Below are 22,567 nucleotides of genomic sequence, written 5' to 3' on the forward strand. Positions count from 1 at the left end.
CAGCACGGTGGCGCACTGGTTAGCACTGCTGCCTCCGAGGACTCTGGTTCGAACCTGGCCCCGGGTCATTGTCCGTGTGGAGTTTGCACATTCTCCCCGTGTCTACATAGAGCCCCCACAACCCAAAAAGATGTGCATGGTAGGTGAATTGGCTATGCTAAATTGCCCCTTAATTGGAAAAAAATAATATATTTAAATTCAAAAATATATATATATTTTTTAAAGAATACTTTTCCCCTTGTAAACTGGCAGCCTGAAAGTTTGATTTCATTAAAAGTGTTAACTAGTTTGAGCTGCAGCCGTCAGTGTTCTCTTTGTGTCTGGGTTGCTGAGGAGGTGTTGTTTATTGATGCCCATATCTCTCTGAAGCAGCTCACACAGAGAGGCTAGTGGGATGTTGAAGAACTGTTTCAGGTGCTGGCTACACCTGGGGGTGGATCATAGTATTCCCCAGAAAGAGAAAACGGTCACAAACATCTAGTGAACAATATCACTCTTAAACCAGGTCTAGACTGGGACAGCTCAGGAGTGGAACTGAGGGAGAGGAATGGGATGGGACATCCCGGGAGAGGGGTATGGACCGGGACATCATGGGAGAGGGGAATGGAATGGGATACCCCGGGAGAGGAGAATGGAATGGGACATGGGAGAGGTGAAAGGATCGTGTATCCCAGGACAGGAACCAAATGAGGTGAATGTTTGTCTCCAAAATTGATACCAAGAGGAGCTGAACCTCCACAGGAGGTGACCCATGGACAAGGCAGTGCTGTCAGATTCTTGTCCTCTCTCACTCTTTGAAGTGTTCTTCTCTCCTGTTCCCTTCTCTTGTCTTCCTCTCAACTATGTCCTTCTCTCCTCTACATGTGCTGGTCCCATCACTGGATGTCATCGCTGTCTTAGATACTGTGGGTCTTTCCCTTTTGACTTGCTGCCAAACACATCCGAGGCTACACATCAAACCCTGATGTTGTCAGTTTGAAAGCCTCCGAGGATGAAGAATGCTATTCCTACACTAGAAATCTCTGTCAAACGTTTACCAGGGAAGGAGCACTTGTTTTAGAGATGATATTCTGTAATATCCACCCTCATTCAGGAATGAATATTCAGTGAATGATAGATCAAGATTCCTATGAAACACCTCCCATAATATCCACACTAATGTTCGGGCAGTCTGACTGACTATCCTGTGGGGAACTCAGGTGTGGAAGTGCCCCTTGTGCTGTGTTAGAAGATCCAGCTGAGTGACCTGTTTATTCGGTGCTTTGTGCTGAACTGTTTTGTGGAGCAAACCCAGCCTTGGATAAAGGGCCTGGAAGTTGGGATTTTCACCCTAGGGTGGCAGAGTACCCTGGAAGTTGGGCTGGATGACCTGGAATGAGTGTGGAGGATGCTGGGTGAGGAGGCAGACTGGGTGGAAGGTCTGTCTCAGAGAACCGGCATTGTACGTAAGTCAGAGAAACATATATAGCCATCACTCCTCACATTCCCCACATCCCATCCATGCCAAATGATGCCCCAACCAACTCCCCATGGCCACTCATACCCTCTAGGTCATCCTATGCCCTCCACTCATGGCATCTCATACTCTCCACGCTAATCTCTGCTCCCCACTCATTCCATATGTCGCTTTCTAGTGTCTATGCCAACTTAGCCCCAATTGAAAACACCTCATACCCGCCACCCATTGCGCTTACACCACTCATAGCAACTCGCCACCTATCCACAATGGGCAGACATCAGGGCCCATGCTGAGGTTAAATAAAATGAAATTCCAAATGTTTTTTGCAGACTTTCTTTTTTTAAAACCGCATTCATTCAGAAAAAATAATGAAGTTTAAATTATTTCAATTACATTGTCCCTTATAAGAATAGACATTTCATTCAATTACATCATCTCCATAAAAACAATGGAATTGATAGTCCCACTCCAAATTGTCCATAACCACTTTTTAAAAATTCATCAATAGGATGTGGGCGTTACCGGCTGGGTAATTCCCCTTCAGGGGGCAGTTAAAAATCAACCACATTGCTGTGAATCTGGCGTCACATGTGGGTCAGGAACGTAAGGATGGCAGATTTCCTGAAGGACATACTTGAACCAGATGGTTTTTCTCGACATTGATAATGGCTTTATGGTCATCATCAGTCTTTTCATTCCAGATTTGTACGGAATTCAGGTTTCACCATCAACCACGGTGGGATTCAAATCTGGGTGCCCAGAGCATTACCCTGGGTGACTCAATTACTTTTCAAAACATTTTTCCAATTAAGGGGCAATTTAGCGTGGCCAATCCACCTACCCTGCATATCTTTTGGGTTGTGTGGATGAGACCCGCGCAGACACTGGGATAATGTGCAAACTCTACAGGACAATGAGCCAAGGCCAGGATAGAGCCCGGGTCCTTGGCGCCATGAGGCAGCAGTGCTACCCACTGCATGGTGTCTGGCGTGCTAGTCCAGTGACAATACCACTAAGGCACTGGCTGTCAATCAAACTGTGACATGGTAGGCACCCTACTGTGTTAATGAATGGTTGTGAAATCTGTCATGCACCTTAATCTAGTCAATCCCTGAGATTTATGTCAACAGACAATATAAAAGGGAATAATTTGCTTGCACTCCAGTCAGTTATTTTCAGAATTAAAAACAGGAGTTTTAAATGCCTATTTAGCTTGACAGCTCCCTTTGATAGTTCTTATTGACATTTTTGACAATTGTTTTTGACTATATCAATGAGCGCTCAGTTCCAATGGATGTGTGAACATTCTACGCAAATTCATGCCTAATTTTTAAATATCTCAAATGATATCTTATTTTCCTAAAGGCAGCTGACCTCCCCAAAAGGTGTCTGGTGACCATATCCAAAGGGGTATCTTTCCATGCCACAAGGGTACCCAATCTATCCAAATAAATGAACAGAGTTCAGACCTGCTCCTATCGAGTTTAACCTGCACACGTTGGATTTCAGACACTTCTCACCCCAAAACCACACTTGTGGAGGCAGCTGCTGATTTCTAAGGATAGCTGCCTCTGCAAAATGTGCAAATCGTGACCTGGCCCATTGCTGACCCCATGAAAATGGGAGGTGTTGTGATCGGGGTGGGGGCGGGGATTTCTTCTGCTACCGTCCTCACAACAGAAAAGCTGTCGTGGCAAGAATCCAGACCAAAATGAGATAAATATCCCTCATGATAAAACATGATTCGTCAATGCCAGATTCATCAGTCGCATTCACAAGACAGCCCCGAACGTCACCCAAGCACAACGCAATGCCATCCGCGGTCTCAAGACCAACCGCAGGATCGTCATCAAACCAGCAGACAAAGGGGGGGCCACTGTCGTACTGAACAGAACGGACTACTGCAAAGAAGTATACCGACAACTGAACAACCAAGAACACTACAGACAGTTACCCGCAGATCCAACCAAGGAACACATCCGCCAACTTAACAGACTGATCAAGACCTTGGATGCAGATCTTCAGAGCACCCTACGTGCTCTCATCCCACGTACTCCCCGCATTGGAGATCTCTACTGCCTCCCGAAAATACATAAGGCCAACACACCAGGCCGCCCTATCGTTTCAGGCAATGGGACCCTGTGTGAGAACCTCTCTGGCTACATCGAGGGCATCTTGAAACCCATCGTACAAGGTACACCCAGCTTCTGTCGCGACACGACGGACTTCCTACAGAAACTCAGCACCCATGGACCAGTTGAACCAGGAACATTCCTCGTCACAATGGACGTCTCGGCACTCTACACCAGCACCCCCCATGACGACGGCATTGCTGCAACAGCCTCAGTACTCAACACCGACAACTGCCAATCTCCAGACGCAATTCTGCAACTCATCCGCTTCATTCTGGATCACAACGTCTTCACCTTCGACAACAAGTTCTTCATCCAGACGCACGGAACAGCCATGGGGACCAAATTCGCACCCCAATACGCCAACATCTTCATGCACAAGTTTGAACAGGACCTACTCACCGCACAGGACCTTCAACCGACGTTATACACCAGATACATCGATGACATTTTTTTCCTTTGGACCCACGGCGAAGAATCACTGAAACGACTACACGATGACATTAATAAGTTCCATCCAACCATCAGACTCACCATGGACTACTCTCCAAAATCAGTTGCATTCTTGAACACACTCGTCTCCATCAAGGACGGTCACCTCAGCACTTCGCTTTACCGCAAATCCACGGATAACCTCATGATGCTCCACTTCTCCAGCTTCCACCCTAAACACATTAAAGAAGCCATCCCCTATGGACAAGCGCTCCGTATACACAGGATCTGCTCAGACGAGGAGGAGCGTAACAGACATCTACAGACTTTGAAAGATGCCCTCGTACGAACGGGATATGGCACTCGACTCATCGATTGACAGTTCCTACGCGCCACAGCGAAAAACCGGACCCACCTCCTCAGAAGACAAACATGGGACACAACCGACAGAATACCCTTCGTCGTCCAGTACTTCCCCGGAGCGGAGAAACTACGTCATCTTCTTCACAGCCTTCAACACGTCATTGATGACGATGAACATCTTGCCAAGGTCATCCCCACACCCCCACTACTTGCCTTCAAACAACCGCGCAACCTCAAACGAACCATTGTTTGCAGCAAACTACCCAGTCTTCAGAACAGTGACCACGACACCACACAACCCTGTCATGGCAATCTCTGCAAGACGTGCCAGATCATCGACATGGATACCACTATTACACATGAGAACACCACCCACCAGGTACGCGGTACCTCATACGCTGCAGGAAAGGATGTCCCGAAGCGTGGTACATTGGCGAGACCATGCAGACGCTGCGACAACGAATGAACGGACATCGCGCAACAATCACCAGGCAGGAATGTTCCCTTCCAGTCATTGAACACTTCAGCAGTCAAGGGCATTCAGCCTCTGATCTCCGGGTAAGCGTTCTCCAAGGCGGCCTTCAGGACCCGCGACAACGCAGAATCGCCGAGCAGAAACTTATAGCCAAGTTCCGCACACATGAGTGCGGCCTCAACCGGGACCTGGGATTCATGTCACATTACACTCATCCCCCACCATCTGGCCTGCGAAATCCTACCAACTGTCCTGGCTTGATACAATTCACACCTCTTTAACCTGGGGTTACCTCATCTCTGGATCTGTAAAGATTTAATCACCTGCTAATGCTCGCATTCCTAGCATTGTTTGGCATCTTTGAATTTGTCTATATATGTGTATCTGGAACAGACCTCTTCATTCACCTGAGGAAGAAGCAGCGCTCCGAAAGCTAGTGACATCGAAACAAACCTGTTGGACTTTAACCTGGTGTTGTAAGACTTCTTACCATAAAACAGGAGGGTGGAGAATGAGGTAGAGGTGGCAGTGTTGGAGGGAGGGACTCTAATTTCTTCTGCCTCTCCCCCATTCCAGTGACCGCTCATCTACCAGGGAGATGTCCCTGTATTGGGCTGCTGCTGTCCAGAAGGTGCAGGCGCTATAATCTGAGACAGAATCTGCCTATTTCATTCAAAGTTTCATTGCAGAAGCTGACAAAGAACCTTATTCTACTGCCGAAGAATCTCATCGTTTCTTTCTAGATGCTCCTGAAGAATCTCATTCTGCTGCTGGAGAATCTCATTATGTCTTTGCAGATTCTGGCAAACAGCCGTCTTAAATTCAGTCAAAGTTTGTGGAACCAAGTTAGAAACGGATGAACTAATCGTGCAAATAGATGCAAATAGCAATGATATAATCTGGATTATGGATACATAGTTGCGAACTGAACATCCAGGGTATTCAGTATTTAGGAAAGACAGACGAAATGGAAACGGCGGTGGAGGGTTGCATTGCTGGTTAAAGAGGAAATTAACGCAATAGTGAGGAAGGATATTGGAATTATAGAATTTGCATTGCAGAAGGAGACCATTCGGCCAATTGAATCTGCAGCGGCCCTTGGAAAGAGCACCCTACTTAAGCCCATCCTATCCCCATAAGCCAACCTAACTTTTTTGGACACTTAGCATGCCCAATCCACCTAACCTGCACATCTTTGGACTGGGTGGAGCTGATAAACACTAAGGGGGTGTTGTATATAGACCCCCAAACTAGTGGTGATGTTGGGAATGGCATTAAACAGGAAATTAGAGATGTATGCTATGAAGGAATATCTGATTTTAATCTGCATATCGATTGGGCAAATCGAATGAGTCATAATATCGTAGAAGAGGAATTTGTTGAGTGTATACAGAATAGTTTTCTGAACCAATATGTTGAGGAACAAACTAGAGAACAGGCCATCCTAGACTGGGTATTGTGTAATGAGAACAAAATCTTTGGCAGTCTAGTTGTGCGAGACCCCTTCGTAATGAGCGACCATAATGATAGAATTTTTAATCAAGATGTAGAGTGACATAGTTGATTCTGAGACTAGGGTCCTGAATCTTAGGAAACTACAATGATATGAGGTGCATGTTCACTATGATTGATTGAGAAATGTTACTTGAAAGGATGACAGTGGATAGGCAATGGCAAACATTCAAGGAGCGCATGGGGGAACAGCAACAATTGTTTATTCCTGTCTGGTGCAAAAGTAAAACGGGAAAGGTGACCAAACCATGGTTTACAAGGGAAATTAGAGATGGTATTCCAAGGTAGAAACACACAAATTGGCCAAGAGAAACAACAGGTCTGAGGGTTGAGAGCAGTTTAGAATTTAGCAAAGGAACACCAAGGACTGGGACTGCGGCGCTAAGGACCCAGGTTCGAATCCCAGCCCTGGTCACTTTTTGTGTAGAATTTGCACATTCTCCTCGTGTTTGCGTGGGTTTCGCCCCCACAACCCAAAACGATGTGCAGGGTAGGCGGATTGGCCATGCTAAATTGCCCCTTAATTGGAAAAAAATGAATTGGGTCTCTAAATTTTTTTTTAAAGGAGGACCAAGGGATTGATTGAGAAGGGGGAAATAGGGCCTGATAATCTACACCCCAGAGTCGTTAAGGACGTGGCTTTAGTAATAGTGGATGCATTGGTGGTCATTTTCCTAGATTCTATAGACTCTGGAACAGTTCCTGCAGATTGGAGGGTATGTAACCCTATAATTTAGAAGAAGGTAGAGAGAAAATAGGGAATTACAGACCAGTGAGCCTGACATTGGTAGTGGGAAAAATTCTAGAATCCGCAATCAAAGATTTTATAGCAGAACATTGAGAAAACAGTGGCAGGATTGGACACAGTCAGCATGGATTTATGAAGGGGAAAATCATGATTGACCAATCTACTGGAATTCTTTGAGGATGTAACTAGTAGAGTTGATGAGGGGGAGCCAGTTCTGCAGAGGTTCCTTGGGTGATGATCAGGATCTGTCTGCGGTGTCTATCCTGTGTTCTCTGGTGTAGTACGGTGCAATCCTTCTGTTAAACAGGAAAAGGAACCATGATTTCCTCCAACTTCCTCTCCCCCTTTGCTGAAGGGGCTGACTGTTCCCCAGTGCGTGTCAATCTGTTATTTCCCCTGTGTGGGGTTCAGATACAGGTCCTTTCTTTTTCCTCACTTGACTGTCACACACCCTCTGTTTCCAGCAGGGATACTGGATCTTGACCAGGAGCAGACAATGTGGCTACTTTTTTTCCTCCACCCAAACCATATTTTTCCAGGCACCATGAGGGAAATGGAAAAGACAGTCGGGTGGAGTGTAAAACGGGCTGACAATTCACTATGAGCTGGAGTCATGTTGGCGAAGACCAGTTTCATCCTTCGAGTGCGTTTAATATAAAAAATCGCTCAGGAGAAATGTTAATTCAATGGAGATTTTGTAATTCCGGCCATTTTTCTCCAAAATTATTTGAGAAAACACGCTGGGTAAAAAATGCGAAAAGTGAAAGCCAGCAGGTTGCTGGCTCAGCAGCTCAGAAAGGGGGAGGCGGCTCGGGCAATAGGTAAAGTGGTGGATGGAGGCGGTAACTTGGTAGGGGATGCGGCGGGTGTGAACAGGGCTTTCAAGGACTTTTATAGCAGACTCGATAGCTCGGAGCCCCCCGCGGGGCTGGAGGGGATGAGTCGCTTCTTAGACAACCTGACATTCCCAAAAGTGGGTAGGGAGCTAGTAGAAGGGCTGGGAGCTAGTAGAAGGGCTGGGCGCCCCGATCGGAGCTGAGGCGATATTTGAGGGCTTAAAGGCCATGCAGTCAGATAAAGCTCCGGGGCCAGATGGGTACCCGATAGAATTTTATAAAAAGTTCTCCGGGATATTGGGGCCGCTGCTGGTCAAGGTTTTTAATGAGGAGGGACAGAGGGGTGCTGCCCCAGACAATGTCGCAGGCTACCAGCTCCTTGATTTAAAAACGGGACAAGAACCCAGAGTCGTGTGGGTCTTAAAGGCCGATCTCCCTTCTTAACGTGGATGCTAAACTGCTGGCAAAGCTTTTGGCCACTGGGATTGAGGATTTTTTTTTTTTATATGTTTATTCAAGGTTTCACATCCCTCCGCATTAGTAGGATCCTCCTCCGGGCTACCAAGGACGCAAAGGCCAGAACTCCGGCCTCTTTTGGCTCCTGTACTCCCGGCTCATCTGATACCCTGAATATTGCTACCCCCAGCTCGGTTTTACCCAAGTGTCCAAAACTTTGGACACAGCCTTTGCGAAGCCTCTCCAGAACCCCTCTAGCGCTGGGCATGCCCAGAACATATGGGTGTGATTTGCTGGGCTCCCTGAGCATCTCACGCATCTGTCCTCCACCACAAAAAACTTGCACATCCTCGCCCCTGTCATATGTGCCCTGTGAACCACTTTGAACTGGATCAGGCTAAGTCTGGCGCAAGACGAGGAGGAGTTAACCTTGCCCAGGGCATCCGCCCACAGGCCCTCATCCAGTTCCTCGCCCCGCTCCTCCTCCCACTTGCCCTTCAGCTCCTCCACCGAGGCTTCCTCCGCCTCCTGCAACGCCTGATAGATCGCCGAGACCTTGCCCTCTCCCACCCATACACCCGAGGTCACCCTATCCTGAATCCTCCGTGCGGGAAGCAGCGGAAATTCCCTTACCTGCCTTCTCACAAACGCCCTCACCTGCATGTACCTAAAAGCGTTTCCGGGGGGTAACCCAAATTTCTCCTCCAGCGCCCCCAGGCTAGCAAAAGCCCCGGCAATAAATAGTTCCCCCATCCTTTTAATCCCGGCCCGATGCCAGTTTAGGAATCCGCCAACTATCCTGCCCGGTGCAAACCTATGATTATTCCGTATTGGGGACCAAATTGAGGCCCCCAACTCACCCCTGTGCCATCTCCACTGCCCCCAGATCCTCCATGTCGCCGCCACCACCGGGCTCGTGGTGTACCGCGTCGGCGGTAGCGGCAAAGGTGCCGTCACCAGCGCTCCCAAGCTAGTGCCCACGCATGACGCCGTCTCTAATCTTTTCCACGCCACCCCCTCTCCCTCCATTCCCCATTTCCGAATCATTGCCACATTGGCTGCCCAGTAATAACTACACAGGTTCGGTAGCGCCAGCCCACCCCTGTCCCGACTACGTTCCAGAAACAGCCTCTTGACCCTCGGAGTCTTACGTGCCCATACAAACCCCATAATGCTCCTGCTTACTCGCTCAAAAAAGACCTTGGGGATGAGGATGGGCAGGCACTGGAACACAAACAGGAACCTAGGGAGGACTGTCATCTTAACGGACTGCACCCTGCCCACCAGGGAGAGCGGCAACACGTCCCATCTCCTAAAGTCTTCCTCCATCTGGTCTACCAACCATGCCAAATTAAGCTTATGAAGGGCCCCCCAACTCCTGACCACCTGAATACCCAAATATCGGAAACTCCTCTCCGCCCTCTTAAGCGGCAGCTCCTCCAGCCCCCTTTCCTGGCCCCTCGCATGCACCACAAAGAACTCACTCTTCCCCACGTTAAGCTTGTAGCCTGAGAAATCCCCAAACTCCCTGAGGATCCGCATGACCTCCACCATCCCCTCCTCTGGATCTGTGATATACAAAAGCAGGTCATCAGCATACAACGAGACCCGATGTTCCTCCCCTCCCCGGACCAACCCCCTCCAGTTTCTAGATTCCCTCAACGCCATGGTCAGCGGCTCAATTGCCAAAGCAAACAACAGAGGGGACAGGGGGCTGTACCCCCACGGTACAGCCTAAAATATTCTGATCTCCGCCAGTTCGCAGATACGCTCGCCACCGGGGCCTGGTATAACAATTTGACCCACCCTATGAACCCCTCCCCGAACCCAAACCTACAAAGCCCTTCCCATAGGTACTCCCACTCCATCCGATCAAAGACCTTCTCCACGTCCATTGCCGCCACCACTTCTGCCTCCCCACCCTCCAAGGGCATCATAATCACATTCAGGAGCCCCGTCTGGTCCTCGTGTATCACTCCCGGGACACAATCCTCAATCCTTGTGGCTAGGACCTTTGCCAGCAACTTGGCATCTACATTAAGGAGCGAGATCGGCCTATACGAGCCACACTGCAGCGGGTCCTTGGCCCGCTTAAGGATCAGCGCCCGAGACATTGTCGGGGGGAGAATCCCTTCCTCCCTCGCCTCGTTGAAGGTTCTCACCAGCAGCGGACCCAGCAGATCCACAAACTTCCTGTAAAATTCGACCGGGAACCCATCAGGCCCCGGGGCCTTGCCCGCCTGTATGTTCCCCAACCCCGTAACCAGCTCCTCTATCCCAATCGGGGCCCCTAGGCCTTCCATTTGCCCCTCCTCCACTCTCGGGAACCTCAATTGGTCCAGGGACCGCCGCATCACCCCCCTCCCGGGGTTCTGACTTATACAGGTTCCCATAGAAATCCCTAAATACCTCATTTATTTTAGCCGAACTCTGCACCGTGTTCCCCTCTCTGTCCCTGATTCCTCCAATTTCCCTCGCCGCCGCCATCCGTAACTGATGCACCAGAATCCGGCTCGCCTTCTCCCCATATTGGTATACTGTCCCCTGAACCTTCCTCCACTGGGTCTCAGCTTTCCCCGTGGTCAACAAATCAAATTCCGTTTGGAGGCTCCATCGCTCCTTCAGCAGCCCCTCTTCAGGGGAACCGGCATACCTCCTATCCACCCTTAATATCTCCCCCACCAACCTCTCCCTCTCCGTCCTCTCTCTCTTCTCCCTGTGAGCCCGAATTGAGATTAACTCTCCCCTAACCACCGCTTTCAGAGCCTCCCAAACCACACCAACCGGTACTTCCCCATTATCATTGGCCTCTATGTATCTCTGAATGCACCCCCGGACTCGCCCACAAACCTCCTCATCTGCCAACAGTCCCACGTCCAAGCGCCACAGCGGGCGCTGGTCCCTTTTCTCCCCCAACTCCAACTTCACCCAGTGTGGGGTGTGGTCCGAAATCGCTATGGCCGAATATTCCATTCCCTCCACTCTTGGATTCAGTGCCCTGCTCACCACAAAGAAGTCTATCCGTGTGTGGTGTTGGGTGCTCTGGTGCACAGATGAGCCAACACAGTTGTATGTGGTACAACTCTATTTTATTTTAACTCTTATAATACAGTTCGTTCTGGATACTCTGCACGTGCTGTCTCCCTGAGTGTGTTTGGTAACAGATCTGTCCTGGTCCTCCTCTGCAGCTAATACTGACCACCGGGGGTCGTGTCTGTGCTTTTATATCTTTCTGTCATTGGTTGTGGTGTTGTGTGTTCTGATTTTCTGTTGGTGTGTCTATCATGATGTGTGTGTTTGAATATCATGACATCCCCCCTTTTTACAAAGATATGTGCCTACGTGGTTATAAATATAATTGTGTTGTGAGTGCATCTAAGAGTGTGTGTGTGTGTTGTGTACAGCGTGTGTATATGACGTAACTATTTACATGGGGCGATGTCGGGTGCATCACACTAACAAGGTTGTACCATAACAAAACTTGGATGCGAGAGAAAAAAAAACTTGAACATTGGTCCGGTCAGACGATATCTGGAACAATAAACAACAACAGGTTATAATACAGAAGTGTTTGACTTTTTCAACGTATGAACAGCGTTATAAGTCCAGTCTAATGGGTGACCGCCTCAAGAATGGGCTGGTCCTCAAGCCGGTTCAGCTGTGGAGATTTGGGGTCACACTGGTTCACCTTGGACTGTTGGAGGTGATGCTGTTGCCGAAGTCTCTACTTTACCATTTGTTGTACTTCGTGCAGTGCTTGGTTTTTTCATTCGTGCAAATATAACATTCAACATCTTTGTTAGTGGTGCCTTGGCTGTGGTTTGGTTCTGGTGGCGATGGAAGGGGCATGATCCATGGCATCTCCACAAAGTCACCCTTGGGAACCAGTGGAGGATCCGGCGTGTGCGTACGGTTCAGTTGCGAGCGTGGAAGGCGGCGCAAAGCTCGCTGATTGCGCCTACGCACCAATCCATCCGCCCTGCATGCCAGGAACAAGGTGGAGTCTTTTTTCTTTTTATGTTTGTGGTGGACGGCATCTTGTAGCCGATGGGTCGTTGCCATCGAAGTAGCACCATCACTAATATCATGCAAGGCGATGACTGTGCCAGATGTGGAAGTTGGCCGAGACCGTGCACGCTGGTTCCGGCCACCTGCTGTGCCGGAAGGGTGACTCCGCAGAGAAACGTCGAAGCATGTCGCCTTGGAGAGAGAATTGTTGCTCGCATCAACGTCTGGCGATGGCGCGAATTGGTGTGTCCATCTTGGACCGCCGGTGCTGGTTGCCACTGCCGACCCAGTGGGACTGCCACGCGATCCATTCCCTGTCGCCGTGGCATCCGCCGTCACCCTGAGCGTGCCATCACCGAGGCCGCGACACCGCCCGTCCGGAGCAAGGTCTGGCGTGCGCAAATCAGAGTCGGCGCTTGGCTGCTCCCCATCTGGAGTCCGGTCTGCCTTCCGTCGATGCCCCCCGTCCGGAGTCCCAACAGGTTCACTGGAGGCAGCCGAGATTCCCTGAAGCTGCACTTCTGGAGTCGGAACATGCAGGAATGCACGAACCAGTGGAGAGGCTCGAGCCATCGAGGGTGGAAGCGGTGCGCCGCCACCGCAGTCGTCAGTGGTCCCACCGTGATCGTCGAGTGCCTCGGTACGCACTAGGCGAGGTCTGTCACCTTGCACCTTTTGCATGGGAAGTGGGATGCTGTCGTCACTCGTCTCACATCCCGTGGATAGATCCTCATTAGCAGCTTGCTGTTCACTAGGGTTGGATAAATTGTCAGAGTTTTCATCTGGTGGTGCACACCATGTCGGTGGACTGTCATTGTCTTGCCGTTGTCCTTCATTTGGGCTTTTCTTCTTTGGAATTTTAAATCTTCCCCCAGACATTGCAGAACCTTGTTTATTACCCCCAAATTCTCCCATATGTATGGTCTCGAATATAGGATCCAATGTTTCTATCGACATTGTACTATTTTCCAAAGAACATTCCGTTTCACTTTTCTTCTCAGGTACCTCATATGTATCTTTGTCTAATGTACATGCCTTCATGGTCTCTGGGTCTGATTTTGCTGGGACTGGCATGGTCACAGTCTCTCTTTTACTGTTCTCAATTGCCCACATTATACTCCCCATACATAACTGCTTAATCACTGGGGTTAGTGTGGTACAATGGATAATCGGGTCGACCTTATCTGCATCTTCACCATTAGTGGAAAGCACACTTGGTTCACTTGAAACTGCTGTGGGTTTTAAATTCGTTATCTGGCTACTTGATGTCGGTGTCCTCAGGATTCTTGCTCCAATGTTCTGCTCATTTATCAGTGGAGTGTGTATAGGTTCAATGCAATTAATGTTCCCCTCAAGGTTTGAAGAGTCATTACTGACTAACTGCTGGTCTCCGAAGTTGGGATTTTGCGGCGTTGTGTTGAAGGGAGACATTTGTCCCTGCTGTAGATATGATTCAGGTTGTGTTATTTCCATTACCTGAGGATCAATGTCTTGTCCATTTTTTCGATCCGTACTAAAACACTGGCAATTCTCAGTCTGCTCCTTGCAAGTTAAACATTCAATAAATTTCTTTAGCAAATCCTCAGCATCCTTCTGTGGCCGTGCAGCATTATTAATCTCTGTTCGGCTATAATGATCCTGAAGGTCAGCGCATAAACCTTTTTTCTTCGGGCTTGGACGAGGCGATTCCTTTGGCTTGTCTTCAGTTGGGCTTGAACAGTCATCAGCGCTGTGCCCTTCATTGTAGCATGAGAGACCTTCATGGTCATGCTGCTGTGTAGTGGAGCATGGTAGGCTGTTATAGCCTTCTTGCTGTTCACGTGAGCATGGCAGACTTGCATCATCTGCCGCTGGTTGGTCAGGAGAGGTTGCTAGACCCTCATGGTCTTGTTCCTGCAAGGACTGCACATTGGAGTCTTGCGTTGCTTCTATCGTGGAGGCTGTCCACGAGCTCTCTGTGGAGGCTTGTGACACTGGAGTCACTTCTTGTTCGTGCAAGGACTGCGCTCTGGAGTCTTGCGTTGCTTCTATCGTGGAGGCTGTCCACGAGCTCTCTGTGGAGGCTTGTGACACTGGAGTCACTTCTTGTTCGTGCAAGGACTGCGCTCTGGAGTCTTGCGTTGCTTCTATCGTGGAGGCTGTCCACGAGCTCTCTGTGGAGGCTTGTGACACTGGAGTCACTTCTTGTCCGTGCAAGGACTGCGCTCTGGAGTCTTGCATTTCTGCAATTGTGGAGTCTGTCCACGAGCTTGCTGTGGAGGCTTGTGACACTGGAGTCACTTCTGGTTCATGCGAGGACTGCGCTCTGGAGTCTTGCATGTCTTCTTTCATAGAGTCGGGAACGTTGAGCGGGACGTGGACCACGCTCTGTGTGGCAGCAGGGCGCTCTCCGTGTGCTTGCACCGCTCCCTGTCTGTTAATGTCAGGCTGCAGCATCATCCGGCACTGATAAGTTGGAACGTCATATCTGCTGGATTGAAGATCCTCAAATCCGAAAAATGAATCCGCATCTGCGTCGGATTCAATGTGGGGGCTGCCAATGTGCAACACGAAAGGTTCGTCCGAGTCATAGTCGTATAGGACCACGGAGCTATCAGTGGGCTCGCGAGGTCCGGAAACACTGTAAAGATCGTCATCGAAGTATTCGAGGTCGGAATCATCGGCTTGTGCGTAGGTAACTGCTTGTCGGAGGGTTCTTCGGAGGTCAAATTCATCTCCTGGGTCAATTTGCGGCACTGTGCTGTCATTCCAGGTGAGGGAAGGTTGTTTTACAGCTTTAACAGATTTTTGATTTTTTGATTTGGGACGTTTCCCTTTTAAATTGGATTTGGGACGTTTCCCCTTTAAATTGGTGCAGTCTGTGGCCTCTGACATCCTGACGCTCGGTATGTAGCACGTAGGAAGCGACTGCGCATGCTCAAATCGCTGTTCCTTTACCGATGGCCGTTTTCTTGACTGCGCATGCGTAGCATCTCGCGCATGCGCAAACGATACTTCCGGTTCTGCGCACTGCTCGCGCAACTGTGCTAGCGTGATACCTTTAGCAAGATGGCCACCAACCTCGACCCAGCCCTCTCTCAGGCCCGGGATTTCGGCCTCTGGGAATTCGGGCTCCGGGATCCCAGCCACGAGGTGAGTACTGCAGCTTTTCTTACCTTTACTTGCCGATTGGATTGCGTTTTCTTCACAGTACTTGGAGAATTTGTCCAGGACTGCCTGGTAATCGTACCTTTGCTGCCTCCTGAAGAACCTGAACCTTGTGAATATTTCTCTTGCCCTTGCACCGGCGATGGTGAGGAGAAATTCAATTTTTTCGCTATCATCCAGGTCTTGGAGTTCAGCTGCCACCAGGAACAATTCGAACCATTGCCGGAATCGCCGCCAGTTTTCGCGGAGATCGCCGTAGCACTGGAGCGGCTGCGGAACCGGGAGCTCTATCATTTTGCCTGGGCACTGCTGGTTGTCTCTGTACACTGAGGTATGCCGGCAGGTATCGATCCACTCCTGTACCATGTGGTGTTGGGTGCTCTGGTGCACAGATGAGCCAACACAGTTGTATGTGGTACAACTCTATTTTATTTTAACTCTTATAATACAGTTCGTTCTGGATACTCTGCACGTGCTGTCTCCCTGAGTGTGTTTGGTAACAGATCTGTCCTGGTCCTCCTCTGCAGCTAATACTGACCACCGGGGGTCGTGTCTGTGCTTTTATATCTTTCTGTCATTGGTTGTGGTGTTGTGTGTTCTGATTTGTCTGTTGGTGTGTCTATCATGATGTGTGTGTTTGAATATCATGACACCGTGAATAGGCCTTGTGCACGTGGGAGAAAAAAGAGAACTCTGGCCGCCGGCCTAGCAAACCTCCACGGATCCACTCCCCCCAACTGATCCATAAACCCCTGAGAACCTTGGCCGCAGCTGGCCTCTTGCCCGACCTCGACCTGGATCTGTCCAGTGCTGGGTCCAGTACCGTATTAAAGTCCCCCCCCCCCCATTATCAGGCTCTCCGCTTCCAGATCCGGGATCCGGCTCAGCATGCGTTTCATGAACCCTGCATCATCCCAATTTGGGGCATACACATTCACCAGCACCACCCGGGTCCCCTGGAGCCTACCACTCACCATCACATATCAACCCCCATTATCAGCCACAATGTTCAGCACCTCGAACGACACACGCTTACTCACCAGGATTGCAACCCCTCTATTCTTCGCATCCAGCCCCGAATGAAAGACCTGCCCCACCCATCCCTTTCTCAGCCTGATCTGATCCACCACTTTCAAGTGCGTCTCCTGCAACATAGCAACGTCTGCCTTCAGTCCCTTTAAGTGCCTGAACACCCGGGCCCTCTTGACCGGCCCGTTCAGGCCCCTCACGTTCCATGTGATCAGCCGGATCGGGGGACTGCCCGCCCCCCTCCTCCCCTGCCGACTAGCCATCTCCTTTCTTAGGCCAGTCACATGCCCACGCCTCCCGCACTCTCCAGCCACCCAGGCGGAGGACCCCCGCCCCGACTCTCCCTCTTACCTCCAGCTCCCCTTCGGTCAATGCAGCAGCAACCCAGTCCCCCCCCACACCCCCCCACCCCCGGCTAGAAAACTATCTAGTCCCCTTGCTCTCCCCCATTGCACTCCTGTAAGTGAGCTGACTCCTGCTGACCCCAGCCGTTCCCGCCCGCCGCCATCTTACTTTTTCATACCCGTTCTCCTCTCTTCTCCAAGATCTCTTTTTTGACCGCTCCACTCCTGGTCCACTCCATGCAATGCTGGGGGAACCTTACTGCTGCCTTCCCACACCGGGAATCATCATCCAAGTGCCGCTGGGACCTCCTAAAGAGGGCCCAAAAGTCCGTTCACGGCGGGTGCTGCCGAACGTGCGACCTACGTAGGCATTGCCACAACCGGAAGTCTAGGATTGAAGATTGCTCAATGTGATCATGATGCCCTCAGAGGGAAAGGAGGTGGAGGTAGTAGTGGCAATGGACGCGGAGAAGGCGTTTGACTGGGGAGAGTGGGAGTACTTATGGGAGGTGCTGCGACGGTTTGGATTTGGGGTGGGTTTCATCGACTGGGTCAGGCTGCTATATCAGGCCTAGGAGGCGAGTGTGAGGACAAACAGGACGACTTCCGACTATTTTAGACTGCACCGTGGGACGAGCCACCTCTCCCCTGCTGTTTGCGCTAGCTGTAGAGCCGCTGGCAATTGTTCTGAGGGCTTCAGAGGGTTGGAAGGGGCTGGTTCGTGCGGGGGGGTGGGGGGGGGGGGGGTGGGGGGGTTGGAGCATAGAGTTTCATTGTATGCAGATGACCTGCTCTTGTACGTTTCAGACCCGATGGCGGGGATGGACGGAATCATGGCGGGGGCCTGGGTAATTTCGGGGTATAAATTGAATATGACAAAAAGTGAAATGTTTGTAGTTCAGGAGAGGGGCCAAGGGGACCGGCTGAGGGAGCTGCCATTCCGGTTAGTTGGGAACAGTTTCAGGTATCTGGGAATACAAGTGGCGCGGGATTGGGGTCGACTGCACAAGCTGAACCTGTCCCGGCTGGTAGATCAAATGCGAGGGGAGTTCCGGAGGCGGGATGCGTTCCCGCTTTCGTTAGCTGGGAGAGTACAGACAGTTAAAATGACGGTCTTCCCGAGGTTCTTATTCGTGTTCCAGTGTCTCCCCATTTTCATTCCATGTTCCTTTTTTAAGAGAGTAAGCAAGATCATTTTGGTCTTTGTATGGGCAGGCAAGTCCCCGCGAGTGAAGAGGGTGATGCTCGAGCGGAACAGGGGGGAAGGGGGGCTTGCACGACCGAATTTCAGCAACTATTATTGGGCGGCGAACATAGCCATGATAAGGAAGTGGGTGGTGGTGGGGTGGGGGAGGGGGGTCGACTTGGGAGCAGGTGGAGGCAGCCTCATGTAGGGGTACCAGTCTGGGGGCGTTGGCGACGGCGCCTCTGCCGTTCCCGCCGGCGTGCTTCTCCACCAGTCTAGTAGTGGTGGCGTCCCTTTGGATCTGGGGACAGTGGGAGCAACGGGAGCATCGGTCTGGTCCCCGATATGTGACAACCATCGGTTTGCCCCGGGGAGGTTGGACGGGGGGTTCCAGGTATGACGGAGGGCGGGGATTGAGCGGATGGGAGATTTGTATTTGGAGGGGAGCTTCCCTAGCTTGAGGGCACTGGAGGCCAAGTTTGGGTTGACGAGGGGGAATGACTTCCGGTATATTCAGGTGCGGAACTTTTTGCGCAGGCAGGTGCTATCTTTTCCACTCTTGCCACTAAGGGCGTTCCAAGATAGGGTAGTGTCTAGAGGATGGGTGGGGGAGGGAAGTGTCTCGGATATTTACAAGTAGCTCATGGGGGCGTAGGAGACGCAGACCGAGGAGCTGAGGCATAAATAGGAGGAAGAGTTGGGAGGTGAGATTGAGGAAGGCCTGTGGGTGGACGCGCTGAGCAGGGTTAATGGGACTGCAACATCTGCCAGGCTTGGCCTGATTCAGTTTAAGGTCATCCATCGGGCCCACATGACGGTGTCCCGGATGAGCAGATGCTTCAGCATAGAGGACAGGTGTGCAAAGTGTCTGAGAGGACCGGCAGACCATGTCCACATGTTTTGGGCTTGTCCAAAACTTAGGAGATACTGGCAGGGGTTTGGGGACGTCATGTCCAGAGTATTGAACACGAGGGTGGCAATGAATCCAGAGGTGGCAATTTATGGGGTTTCAGTGCCCCGGAAGTCCAGGGGGAGAAAGAGGCCGACGTCTTGGCCTTTGCTTCCCTGGCAGCCCAGAGATGGATATTTCTAGCTTGAAGGGACTCAAAGCCCCCGAAGTCTGAAGCCTGGCTGTCAGACATGGCGAGTTTCCTGGGCTTAGAGAAAATCAAGTTTGCCTAGTGAGGGTCGTTGTTTGGGTTCGCCCGGAGGTGGCAACCATTCATTGACTTCTTTGCGGAGAATTAATCGTCAGCAGGGGGGGGGGGCAATTGCACTATGTACTTTGTTTACTGTACAGCCCTTTTGTTTTCTCGTTCTGTAATTCTACAGTTTACAATACCTCATTAAAATTGTTTGTCAAAAAGAAAATGCGAGAAGGTAGGTTTCACTGAGGAGTACAAAACGAGAGGCACAAAGAAACGTTATTTTATTACGAAGTAAACTGTATATAGTCCAGGTCACAGCTGGAACTACACATCCTTGGCTCCCATCTGGCTTTTATGACAGAGTTCATTACTCCGCTGATGAGCCCTGCCCCTCAATGGGAAATCTACTATTGTACAAGCTCACAGGAGGCTAATTGGTCCATCCCAGTAGGTCTTGTGCGGATTAAAACAGTGTTCTTCAAACTTTTTTTTCCAGGGACCCATTTTTACCAACCGGCCAACCTTGTGGACCCAACCCGGCCAACCTGTGCGACCCACGCCGGCCGATCTGCGCGACCCACCATTTTCTCTTACCTTGTTTGCTGCTGACAAAAATGGAGGAAATGGTTTTGTGTCCTTTTGACCCTCATATACGCTCCGCCAATGGAACCTATTGGATGAAGGTGAAGCCTTCCGGTGTCGGAAAGTATGGAGTCTCCATCTGTCCAAAGTTCTGAATTTTTTCCTGTAAAATTTTCTCAAATAAAACCCCCGAACTTGTAAAAAAAAAAAATTTAATGAAAAAAAAAAAAATTAAATGAATAAAATCAATGAATAAAATTAATAAAAACCCCTGAACTTGTAAAATAAAAAGCTGTGATCGTTTAAAAAAGAAAAGGCGGCTGCACTGCGCATGCGTGCCCGATCATCGGCGCGCATAGTTTTGGGCATGTACGCCGATGATCTGGCACGCATGCGCAGTGCGGCCGCATTTGTTTTTATATGTTCTCAGCCATTTTGAAGGCCGCTTGCAGCCGCCGTTATTAACAGCCGTCTGTTGCGCGCAGATTTGCCCGTTCGGGAGCGCCGCAATGGACGGCTCCGCGACCCTCCCGATACTCGCCCACAACCCGCGCTCCCGAGTTTGACAATGCCTGGGTTAAAACATCCCTTTCCACCAAAGTCTAAAGAGAAAGGTGGAGCAGTATGGCGCCTGCTCTTTTTCGCCCGTGGTTGCGCCTGTTGTGCCCGTGGGGTCAGATCAGGAGGCGGATATCTGGATGGCAAAAGTCGTTTTCTTGTTGATCACCGGGAGCGGGAAAGAAGGAACTATTGGCAGCTTGTTCACCGTCAGAAAGTCAGAAACTTCCAATGCCTGGGTCTCCATATCGGAGTCCAAGTCCTCGACCTCGACTTTTGCGTTGGGTACCCCAGGGAGCAACAGCCTTGTAAGCACTGGTGCCGGGCTGACTGATTTAAAACTAGTACATTAGGATGTGTCTCAGGTGGTCTACATGTTTTTTCATCACTCGGTCCTGTGTTTCAACCTGGTATGAAACTAACCCTGTCTGTTGAACATCTACTGTTCCTGGGATCTACTTGGCACCGTCAACAAAGTTTCAAATGTAAACTGCGTCACCTGGTCCGCGTCCACCTGACTGGGCAACGTCCCTGCTATTCCTGACTGCAGCGTACTTTCCTGCCAATAACTGAGAACGTGAGGCTGAGGCGGGTCCGGAGTCTTCGGCCCATTAAAAACTCTGCTGGGGCTATGCCGGTTGCGGCATGTGGGGTGGTACAGTAACAAAATAACAATCTGGCCAGCAGTGTGCTGAGAGACCCCAAGGTATGCTTCTTCGGGTAGCACAGTGGTTAGCACAGTTGCTTCTCAGCTCAAGGGTCCCAGGTTTGATCCCCGGCTTCGGTCACTGTCTGTGTGGAGTCTGCATGTTCTCCCTGTGTGTGCGTGGATTTCTTCCCACAGTCCAAATATGTGCAGGTTAGGCAAATTGCCCTTTGTGTCCAAAAAGGTTAGGTGGGGTTCCTGGGTTATGGGGATAAAGGGGATCGAGTGGAGGCGTCTTCAAAGTAGTGGACAACCATCCTGCAGACCTCTAGTCACTTTAAATGGCACAATAATTAGAAACATGGATTCTTTCACCCATGGGTGAAAGGCCTGGCAGGCGGGAGCTTCTGCTGCTCCTGCCAACTGCCCGCACTGCTGAGCCAGCTGCGCTATCTCCGCATCCAGGCCTGGCCACAGACATAACTTAGGGCGAGCATTTTCATTTTTGACACGGCTGGGCGCCAGTTATGCAGATCTCTCCCTCGAAAATCTGTGGGACCATGACGCAAGTGCCCCATAGAAGGATGCCGTCTTTGCCGCTGAACTCTGCTATCATGGTCAAAAAATATTTTACCACGGCAGCACGGTGGCACAATGGGTTAGCCCTGCAGCCTCACGGCGCCGAGGTCTCAGGTTCGATCCTGGCTCTGGGTCACTGTCCATGTGGAGTTTGCACATTCTCCCTGTGTTTGCATGGGTTTCACCCCCATAACCCAAAAGATGGTGCAGGCTAGGTGGATTGGCCACGCTAAAATTGCCCCTTAATTGGAAAAAATGAATTGGGTACTGTAAATTTATTTTTTAAAAAGCCTTTCCCTCGCGGGCAGTTTCCGGTGTTGACCACCGTATGGCATGATATGGCAGGCCTGTGGTGGTATGTAATATGGGTATTAAGGTACCCTGTGATGCCGAGAGGCTATTGGTGGATAGACATTGGATCCCGAGTGGATGCATCTGCATTCGCAATCTGTGTGCCCGATCGGTGTTCAAACGCATAGTCATAACGCCACCCACAAGAGGACCCACCTCTGGGTGCTGGCTGACACGATGGGTGGGATAGCTTTGTCCTCCTTGAAGAGTCCCAACAACCATTTGTGGATCATCAGTATTGTAAAGCAATATCCGTACACATATTGGTGGAATTTTAAAAAATATATATTTTTTTTAATTCAGAAAATTTTCAATTATTACATACAAAATAGTCAAACAAATTTATCTCATAGAGACTTATAAATTATATAGGGTGGATCCAGGGAGGTTGTTCCTGATGATGGGTGTGTCCAAAACCAGGGGTCACAGTCTGAGGATTCGCAGTAGTCCATTTAGGACTGAGATGAGGAGACAGTTCTTCACCCAAGAATGGTGAGCCTGTGGAATTCACTACCGCAGTAGTTGAGGCTAAGACATTAGATACATTCAAGAGGCGGCTGGATATAGCACTTGAGG

At 50.2% G+C, this 22,567-nt stretch overlaps 1 protein-coding gene across 1 annotated transcript in view; it reads left to right on the plus strand.

Moving 5' to 3' along the window:
• LOC140389068 (uncharacterized) overlaps positions 1-22,567 on the plus strand; it is a 96,814-nt gene that overhangs the window by 36,083 nt on the left and 38,164 nt on the right. The window lies entirely within an intron of this gene.

The sequence above is a fragment of the Scyliorhinus torazame genome, chromosome 14, assembly GCF_047496885.1.
Source record: "Scyliorhinus torazame isolate Kashiwa2021f chromosome 14, sScyTor2.1, whole genome shotgun sequence".
Classification (NCBI taxonomy): Eukaryota; Metazoa; Chordata; class Chondrichthyes; order Carcharhiniformes; family Scyliorhinidae; genus Scyliorhinus; species Scyliorhinus torazame.